The sequence below is a fragment of the Meles meles genome, chromosome 2, assembly GCF_922984935.1.
Source record: "Meles meles chromosome 2, mMelMel3.1 paternal haplotype, whole genome shotgun sequence".
NCBI lineage: Eukaryota > Metazoa > Chordata > Mammalia > Carnivora > Mustelidae > Meles > Meles meles.
Window position 1 is genome coordinate 12,487,252 of NC_060067.1, and position 10,758 is coordinate 12,498,009.

At 37.4% G+C, this 10,758-nt stretch overlaps 1 pseudogene; it reads left to right on the plus strand.

Moving 5' to 3' along the window:
- Nucleotides 1–5,475, plus strand: part of LOC123936787 — a 40,310-nt pseudogene extending 34,835 nt beyond the window's left edge.
- The last annotated feature ends 5,283 nt before the right edge of the window (nt 5,476–10,758 follow it).

Consider the following 10,758-nt stretch of genomic DNA (forward strand, 5'->3'; position numbering starts at 1 on the left):
ACACACACACACAAAACCAAAAAAGTCACGTGATTTCACAAAATTATCTCAGATAAAATGAGGAAGAGGGAGGAAATTATCCCCTTACCAGTACTGTTTACCTCTCGATAAGAAGTTTGTGCATCATGAATAGCAGTTATGCTTATGGTGATTATGTGAGATTAGCACTGAATACAGAGATTGAAAAGCATTGAGGGGGCAAAAACACTAAATCAAAGGGATACACACACCTCATATTTATAGCAGCATTAGCTACAATAGCCAAGATATGGAAGCAGTGCACATGTCCTCTGATGGGTGAATGGATAAAGATGCGGTACATACATACAATGGAATATTATTCAGCCATAAAAAGAATAAAATCTCGCCATTTGCATTGACATGGGTGGAGCTAGAGAGTATAATTCTAAGTCCAATAAGAGGAAGACAAAGAACATATGATTTCACTCATATGTGAAATTTAAGAAATGAAACAAATGAATAAAGGGAAAAAAAAGAGGGAGCAAGACAAACCAAGAAGCAGACTTTTAATTATAGCCAGTGATGGTGACCAGAGGAGATGTGGGTTGGGGGATGAGTTAAATAGGTGATGGGGATTAAAGAATGCACTTGTTATGTTGAGTACTGGGTGATGTATGGAATTGTTGAATTGTTATATTGTATACCTGAAACTAATATATCATTATATGTTAATTACCAAGAATTAAAAATAAAAACAAGGAAAAAGCAATGAGGAGTCTGCTCACCAAGAACTCAATGAATTTAGTATACATATAAATATATATGTATATATTTATGTATATAAACACATACTCATATACACATGATACATATATAAAGCTTCAGTCAAACTTCATATATTTGGGGACAGGAATCAATATAAATATTAAGACAATACTTTCTGAGATATCTGAAATATTCCACTAATATTAACAAAGCTAAAAGTGCAAGATTACTCTCAATTTTGATATCATCTCTTCTCTGATCACTTAATAGCCTTTAATCTGGGAACATGGTGATTTCAGAGATCCCACAAAAGTTTTCATTGAGAATACATGACACATGTCTAGAGGATATTATTATTATACAGTATGATGTGACTGGCCCAACTCCAGAGTTTGCAGTGGCTAACTTGTATAGCTACAAATGGCAGGGGTTTACTTTACAGAGACAACAAATACCAGTTCTGTTCTGAGCCTTGATTTAAGGATATGTAACTCACGTCCACTGAACTGGGAACTTTTATACATCAGGAAGAGAGATAATCACTGTCCCCTCAAAGTAGTTTATAATTATTGAGGCAGTTTAAATATGTTATATCCTTCTATAATATGTTACTATATATCACAATTTAATAAATATTTTCCTAGACCTATTAATAAGGGAAGACTTAAGCATGAGAAAGTCACCATGGAAACCATATTTTTTTAAAAGAGCAGATAACACAGTAATAATTTATTAGGTATACACTGTTATGATAATAGTCTCAGAAACCCAATTCACACCCATTCCAAGGATTTCTTTTGAGGTGTATTTTTACAAGTTTGTAAATCACTCAATTTTTAATAAAATTAAACCTGGTAAGTAACAGTGTCCATCAATCATGAAAAGTGCTGTATTCTTATCACCTAATCCTTTTGTATAATGGCTTGGTTCCATGGCTATTCAGTAATCGATGATTAGGTACATACGCTGTAAGTTTTAGATATGTGTGTACTTCTTCCTAAAGAGTCTGGATGGCAAAAAGAGAGAAAGAGAGAGAGAGACTGGTTGGCTCTAGGTGTCACATAAAAACAATCTAACCACATCTCTGTCAATTCTCTTGAATCTTCATTTTACAGGTGCAAGAGAACTTTATTTTATTCCTTATGATGCTACATCTTTGTAATACAAAGAATTTGTTTTATCTGCAGGAAATAGAAGAATTTGTGCAGAACTCAGATGACAATCATATTCTGGTGTTTTCCTCTGGGTATAGTGATTCAAAATCTCACAAAAGAAAAGCCCAACCTCATTGCCCAGATTCCATAGAAGGTAAGTATAACCTTTGCTACTGCTGGACAGCTATTTACCAATTGGAAAGGGAGTGTGACTAATGGTGTCTTTCCATTTAAAAGTTAAATCTCCTTTTACATGTAACATAAAAGAGAAAATATTAGTAAAAATTTGTAAAACATTACAATAACATGTGTAGGCACACTTGAGCCCTGCTTACTGAGCCTTGCCATTGGTATGGAAACATATCTTTTTGGAATCATTTGTCTTTACTAAAATAGAGAAGAAAACATTAAGCACACTGCTCATGTTTTAGTATTTGAAATCTTAAGGCCTGGGCTGACTTCTCCCCAAATAGACCTGAAGTACATTCACTTCAAGGACAAGGAAAAGGTAGAACTGGCATAAGAAAGAGAGAGCTAAATCATGCTCAAAAATATCTTCCACAGCTTTGGTTGTATTAGGATTTGATCCATAGCAGTTGAGCATAAAAGCAGAAGCCTACATTCATAGAGTCTTTCTAATTAATTAGCGCTTTCTATAATGAAAAGTTAATTGAAATCCTAATTATAAACAAGATAATTTGTTGAACAATGGAATATCAGCAAACTCATTATGTCATTCTTACCTAAAATTAAAAGAAAAAAAATGTTAAAGGAAGTAGGAAGAAAAGGGGTGGGGAAAGATAACCAATCTGAAAGGTGGTAGCTAGACTTACGGTGAGCATAGCATAAAGTATAAATTTGTCATATCATGATGTTATACATTGAAAATTAGGGCACCTGGGTGGCTCAGTGGTTTAAGCCTCTGCCTTTGGCTCAGGTCGTGATCTCAGGGTCCTGGGATCGAGTCCCGCATCGGGCTCTCTGCTCAGTGGGGAGCCTGCTTCCTCTTCTCTCTCTCTGCCTGCCTCTCTGCCTACTTGTGATCTCTCTCTGTCAAATAAATAAGATCTTTTTAAAAAAAGAAAATTAATGTAACATTGTGTGTCAAATATACTTCAATTAATAAATGATAACAGACAAAATATATACTTAATAGAGGACTGATGCAAGAACTTTTTAAAAAGTGGTTGTAAACAGTCCAATTCTGTCTTTCTGTGTTTACATCTATATATTCTTCTCTCAATTACCACCTAAAGCAGGGTGGGTGCATAACTTATAAATAACTCTACAACCTTAAAATGTCATTATCCTGTGAAATGTGAAATATATGCAGTGCCTTCCACAGTTTTTATGGAGATACAAAGAAAAAAAACTGGCCACATTAGGAACAAATACTCAGCTCCATGATTGGATACCCTAGAATAATTTTGGTAAGATGATTGGAAATTAAAGCTGTAGAGTTGGAGGATGGATAAGATGAATAATTGTTTAACAATAAATTCAACTTATATTTAACAATTGTTAAGTGTTTCTCATTTTACCTCAGTTTTGAATGATACAATTAAAGATATGGTCATTACTTATTACAGATTCATACCTCCTATAATTAAAAAAAATCAGGCAACACAGAAGGAATTAAGGCTTCCTTTTCCTGGGATACAGTTTTCTGTAGTAATGATGTGCCTAGCTTTTGTAGAAAATACTGTCTCTTTCAGTGACTAATCCCATAAGTCTTCCCTTCTGTCCCTAAAATCCTGTTAACCTATTACAATGAAATCTTCACCCACTGCTAATTCTAACCCCAAATTAGGTCATCCCCAAACCAAAACGTTTCTTATTCATGGTGGAATAAATGGGATCTAAGAAGCTGTTTATCATGGGATCCCTTTGTGGGGTCTTCCCATGTTTCCTGATCAGCATAATGTCCTCCATATGAAGATCAAAGTAGCTGCTATGGAGGGGAACATCAGCACAATGACAAGTGCAGAGCTTCTCAGTGCTTTGAGAACAGTCATTAATGTCCTTCATAAGTACTAGTGTTTTCTAGAGGATTATCATTGGTTGTGTTGTGCACCATATGAGAAAATGTTAGGACTCATGCTTAAGAACCTTTTAATGGATTGTTTCCCACAATCTTGGGTCATCACTAACTTGATCTTGGAAATATCCTGGAAGTGATATTTCATATAGTACCAAACTTCCTTCTTGGGAAAAAATAGGTTTAAATTAATAACAGGTATATTCTAATTTTTTCTATGTCTGCATTTAACCATATTCTGTTAATAATATATTTCTTTTTCATTTCCCCCATTACACTTGTTAAAATCCTATGCAAAGACCAGAGTTCATATAACAAGAATATCTATGGACCCAAGATTGTTTAGTTTTTAGAATGCGTACTCAAGACTAACTTTAACAAAATTTTATTAATTTTTCCTTGTATTTGCCTTCCAGTTACACAAAGAATGTCACAAGATTATCAAGGATTCACCACAATCAGCTTATAAAGATCTGGATAGAAAAAAGCAGATGTCCCACTCTCAGGATGGCTAATATGAGCAATACAAGAAACAACAGGTGTTGGTGAGGATGCAGAGAAAGGCGAAAACTCTTACATTGTTGGTGGGAATGCAAACTGGTGCAGCCACTCTGGAAAACAGAATGGAATGTCCTCAAAAAGTTAGAAAATGGGAAATATCCTATAACTCAGTAATTGAGTTGCTAGGTATTTACCCAAAGAATACAAAACATACAGATTTGAAGGGGTACATGCAGCATCCTGTGGTTATAGCAGCATTAGCAACAAGAGCGGAAGTATGGAAAGAGCCCAAATATCCATCTGATTAATGGATAAAGAAGAAGTGATATATATATATATATATATATATATATATATATATATATATAATCTTACACAGCCATGAAAAAGAATAAAATTTTGCCATTTACAATGGCATGGATGGAGCTAGAGTGTATTATGCTAAGTGAAATAAGTCAGAGAAAGAAAAATACCATATGATTTCACTCATATGTGGAATTTAAGAAAACAGAAGAACATATGGGAGGGGAGAAATGGACAAAGGGAAATAAAGCATAAGAGACTCTTTAACTATAGAGAACAAACTAAGGGTTGATGGAGGGAGACAGGTGGGGGACAAGCTAGATGGGTGAAGGGTACTAGTATGGAGGGCCCTTCTTAGGATGAGCACTGGGTGTTATTGTTAGTAATGAGTCACTGAATTCCACTCCTGCAATCAATACCACATAGTATGCTAATTAACTAGAATTTAACTGAAGATTTGGATTTAAAAAAAAAGTCAAAGAAAGTTGATATGGATAAAGGAAGAAAGTAGAATAACAAGATTAAAATACTAGTCAGGATATTTTGGGGGCCATTTCAGAGAATATAGATTTTAACATATATAAAAGAGAAAGTTATTAAAGTATTCTACTAAATACTGACATCCTCTGAAATAGACTTTCTGAAAGTCCAGAACTTTTATTTGTAGAAACTGGGTTACAGCAGTGTGAAAATGCAGGTAGGGATATTAGAAGGCTATTGCAGGAAATCCAACTTGGGTATGAAAATGGCTAAGGTTAAAGTCATAGTAAAGACTGACAAAGAATAGATCGATATACAACTTGGGAGTAGAATTTATAGATATGGTGATCAACTGAATAATTGCTCAATCTTATTTTTATTAGTCAAATTCTTGTGAAATTGAAAATAATTATGTTATCATGATATATTTCCTGTAGGCTAATTACTTGGGAAAAAAATCAACTTTTTAAGCAAAAGAATTATAGATGAAGTCATTGTCCTAAATATCTTTGGATCCATTTCTACATGACTTAGTGGCTTGCAGGTGTGGGAATTCAAGAAAAAAAAAATGGAATTTTACATTATAAAAGGTCCTGTACAAGAAAGCAATGAAATTAGAATTGGATGTGTTGGAAGGAAGAATAACATTATCAAGTAATCTTTTACAAGACTTGCCTTTTCTATTCTAACTCTTTTCACTATAACATGAATCTGATCTAGAAGCAGAACTTGAATTCATTTCTGTAGTAAAAGCAAAAGAAAAAGTTTATTCTTTGTCTCTTTTTTTTGTGAAAAAAATTTTTTTTTAATATTTATTTTTTTAAAAGATTTTATTTATTTATTTGACAGAGAGAGATCACAAGTAGGCAGAGAGGCACGCAGAGAGAGAATGAGAGGGAAGCAGGCTCCTCGTGGAGCAGAGAGCCCGATGCGGGACTCGATCCCAGGACCCCGAGATCATGACTCGAGCCGAAGGCAGCGACCCAAACCACTTTTTATTTGTTTATTTACAGCATAACAGTGTTCATTGTTTTGGCATCACACCCAGTGCACCATGCAGTATGTGCCCTCCCTATTACCCACCACCTGGTTCCTCAACCTCCCACCCCCCCCACGCCCCTGCCACCCCTTCATAACCCTCTGGTTGTTTTTCAGAGTCCATAGTCTCTCATGGTTCATCTCCCCTTCCAGTTTCCCTCAACTCCCTCTCCTCTCCATCTCCCCATGTCCTCCATGTTATTTGTTATGCTCCACAAATAAGTGAAACCATATGATACTTGACTCTCTCTGCTTGACTTATTTCGCTCAGCATAATTTCTTCCAGTCCTGTCCATGTTGCTACAAAAGTTGGGTATTCGTCCTTTCTGATGGAGGCATAATACTCCATTGTGTATATGGACCACATCTTCCTTATCCATTCATCCGTTGAAGGGCATCTTGGTTCTTTCCACAGTTTGGCGACCGTAGCCATTGCTGCAATAAACATTGGGGTACAAATGGCCCTTCTTTTCACTACACCTGTATCTTTGGGGTAAATACCCAGCAGTGCAATTGCAGGGTCATAGGGAAGCTCTATTTTTAATTTCTTCAGGAATCTCCACACTGTTCTCCAAAGTGGCTGCCCTAACTTGCATTCCCACCAACAGTGGAAGAGGGTTCCCCTTTCTCCACATCCTCTCCAACACACGTTGTTTCCTGTCTTGCTAAATTTGGCCATTCTAACTGGTGTTAGGTGGTATCTCAATGTGGTTTTAATTTGAATCTCCCTGATGGCTAGTGATAATGAACATTTTTTCATGTGTCTGATAGCCATTTGTATGTCTCCATTGGAGAAGTGTCTGTTCATATCTTCTGCCCATTTTTTGATATGATTATCTGTTTTGTGTGTGTTGAGTTTGAGAAGTTCTTTATAGATCCTGGATATCAACCTTTTGTCTGTACTGTCATTTGCAAATATCTTCTCCCATTCCGTGGGTTGCCTCTTTGTTTTGTTGACTGTTTCCTTTGCTGTGCAGAAGCTTTTGATCTTGATGAAGTCCCAAAAGTTCATTTTTGCTTTTGTTTCCTTGGCCTTTGGAGACATATCTTGAAAGAAGTTGCTGTGGCTGATATTGAAGAGGTTACTGCCTATGTTCTCCTCTAGGATTCTGATAGATTCCTGTCTCACGTTGAGGTCTTTTATCCATTTCGAGTTTATCTTTGTGTACGGTGTAAGAGAATGGTCGAGTTTCATTCTTCTACATATCGCTGTCCAGTTTTCCCAGCACCATTTATTGAAGAGACTGTCTTTTTTCCATTGAATATTTTTTCCTGTTTTGTCAAAGATTATTTGACCATAGAGTTGAGGGTCCATATCTGAGCTCTCCACTCTGTTCCACTGGTCTATGTGTCTGTTTTTATGCCAGTACCACGCTGTCTTGGTGATCACAGCTTTGTAGTAAAGCTTGAAATCGGGTAATGTGATGCCGCCAGTTTTGTTTTTGTTTTTCAACATTTCCTTAGCAATTCGGGGTCTCTTCTGGCTCCATACAAATTTTAGGATTATTTGCTCCAGCTCTTTGAAAAATATCAGTGGAATTTTGATGGTTAGGTTTATTCCCAGGTATCTTATGGTTCTTGGTGCTATAGTAAATGGAATCGATTCTCTAATTTCCCTTTCTGTATTTTCATTGTTGGTGTATAAGAAAGCCACTGATTTCTGTACATTGACTTTGTATCCTGCCACGTTACTGAATTGCTGTATGAGTTCTAGTACTTTGGGGGTGGTGTCTTTGGGGTTTTCCATATAAAGAATCATGTCATCTGCGAAGAGAGAGAGTTTGACTTCTTCCTTGCCAATTTGGATACCTTTTATTTCTCTTTGTTGTCTGATTGCCGTTGCTAGAACTTCTAATACTATGTTGAACAAGAGTGGTGAGAGTGGGCATCCTTGTCGTGTTCCTGATCTCAACGGGAAGGCTGCAAGCTTTTTCCCATTGAAGATGATATTTGCTGTGGGTCTTTCATAGATAGATTTTATGAAGTTCAGGAATGTTCCCTCTATCCCTATCCTTTGAAGCGTTTTCATCAGGAACGGATGCTGGATTTTGTCAAATGCTTTTTCTGCATCAATTGAGAGGACCATGTGGTTCTTCTCTCTTCTCTTATTGATGTGTTCTATCACACTGATTGATTTGCGAATGTTGAACCAACCTTGCAACCCAGGGATGAATCCCACCTGGTCATGGTGGATAATCTTTTGAATGTGCTGCTGGATCCTGTTTGCTAGGATCTTGTTGAGAACCTTTGCATCCATATTCATCAGTGATATTGGTCTGAAATTCTCCTTTTTGGTAGGGTCTTTGCCTGGTTTGGGGATCAGGATAATGCTGGCTTCATAAAAAGAGTCTGGAAGTTTTCCTTCTGCTTCAATTTTTTGGAACGGCTTCAGGAGAATTGGTGTTATTTCTTCTTTGAAAGTTTGGTAGAATTCCCCAGGGAATCCGTCAGGTCCTGGGCTCTTGTTTTTTGGGAGGTTTTTGATCACTGCTTCAATCTCATTACTAGATATCGGTCTATTCAGGTTGTCAATTTCTTCCTGGTTCAATTTTGGGAGTTTGTAGCTTTCCAGGAATGCATCCATTTCATCTAGGTTGCTTAGCTTATTGGCATATAACTGTTGGTAATAATTTCTGATGATTGTTTCTATTTCCTTGGTGTTAGTTGTGATCTCTCCCTTTTCATTCATAATTTTATTAATTTGGGCTTTCTCTCTTTTCTTTTGGATTAGTGTGGCCAATGGTTTATCGATCTTATTGATTCTTTCAAAAAACCAGCTTCTAGTTTCATTGATACGTTCTACTGTAACTCTCGTTTCTACCTCATTAATCTCTGCTCTAATCTTGATTATTTCCCTTCTTGCGTGTGGAGTTGGTTTGATTTGTAGTTGATTCTCCAGTTCTTTAAGGTGTAGAGACAGCTGGTGTATTCTGGATTTTTCAATGTTTTTGAGGGAGGCTTGGATGGCTATGTATTTCCCCCTTAGAACCGCCTTTGCTGTATCCCATAGGTTTTGGACCGAGGTGTCTTCATTCTCATTGGTTTCCATGAATTGTTTAAGTTCGTCTTTGATCTCCTGGTTGATCCAAGCATTCTTAAGCAAGGTGGTCTTTAGCTTCCAGGTGTTTGAGTTCCTTCTGAACTTTTCCTTGTGATTGAGCTCCAGTTTCAAAGCATTGTGATCGGAGAATATGCAGGGAATAATGTCAGTCTTTTGGTATCGGTTGAGTCCTGCTTTGTGACCCAGTATGTGGTCTATTCTGGAGAAGGTTTCATGTGCACTTGAGAAGAATGAATATTCTGTTGTTTTAGGGTGGAATGTTCTGTATACGTCGATGAGGTCCATCTGGTCCAATGTTTCATTCAATGCTCTTATTTCTTTATTAATTTTCTGCTTCGATGATCTGTCTATTTCTGAGAGAGGCGTATTAAGATCTCCTACTATTATTGTATTCGTATCAATATGACTCTTTATCTTGATTAATAGTTTTCTTATGTAATTGGGTGCTCCCATATTGGGGGCATAGATATTCACAATTATTAGATCGTCTTGGCGGATAGTCCCTTTAAGAATTATGTAGTGTCCTTCTGTATCTCTGACTATGGTCTTTAGTTTAAAATCTAATTTATCTGATATGAGAATCGCTACTCCGGCCTTCTTTTGAGGCCCATTGGCATGAAAGATGTTTCTCCATCCCTTCACTTTCAGTCTGGGTGTATCCTTAGGTTCAAAATGGGTCTCTTGTAGACAACATATGGATGGGTCCTGTCGTTTTATCCAATCTGCAACCCTGTGTCGTTTCGGGAAAATCTCAGTGTGCGATCTCTGCTCCGAACCTCTCTGGCGGTCTGGAGCTGCCCAGGCAGTCACCGCTGCCCTGGTTTTGGGTACAACGAGGAGCTCCTGCATCCCCAGGGACAGTGACTCAGAACCGACTCTGCCAGCAGCTTTTTTTTTTTTTTAATTTGCTTATTTACAGCATAACAGTGTTCATTGTTTTGGCATCACACCCAGTGCTCCATGCAGTACGTGCCCTCCCTATTACCCACCACCTGGTTCCTCAACCTCCCACTCCCCCCCCTTCTGCCGCCCCTTCATAACCCTCTGGTTGTTTTTCAGAGTCCATAGTCTCTTATGGTTCATCTCCCCTTCCAGTTTCCCTCAACTCCCTCTCCTCTCCATCTCCCCATGTCCTCCATGTTATTTGTTATGCTCCACAAATAAGTGAGACCATATGATACTTGACTCTCTCTGCTTGACTTATTTCGCTCAGCATAATTTCTTCCAGTCCTGTCCATGTTGCTACAAAAGTTGGGTATTCGTCCTTTCTGATGGAGGCATAATACTCCATTGTGTATATGGACCACATCTTCCTTATCCATTCATCCGTTGAAGGGCATCTTGGTTCTTTCCACAGTTTGGCGACCGTAACCATTGCTGCAATAAACATTGGGGTACAAATGGCCCTTCTTTTCACTACATCTGTATCTTTGGGGTAAATAGCCAGCACTGCAATT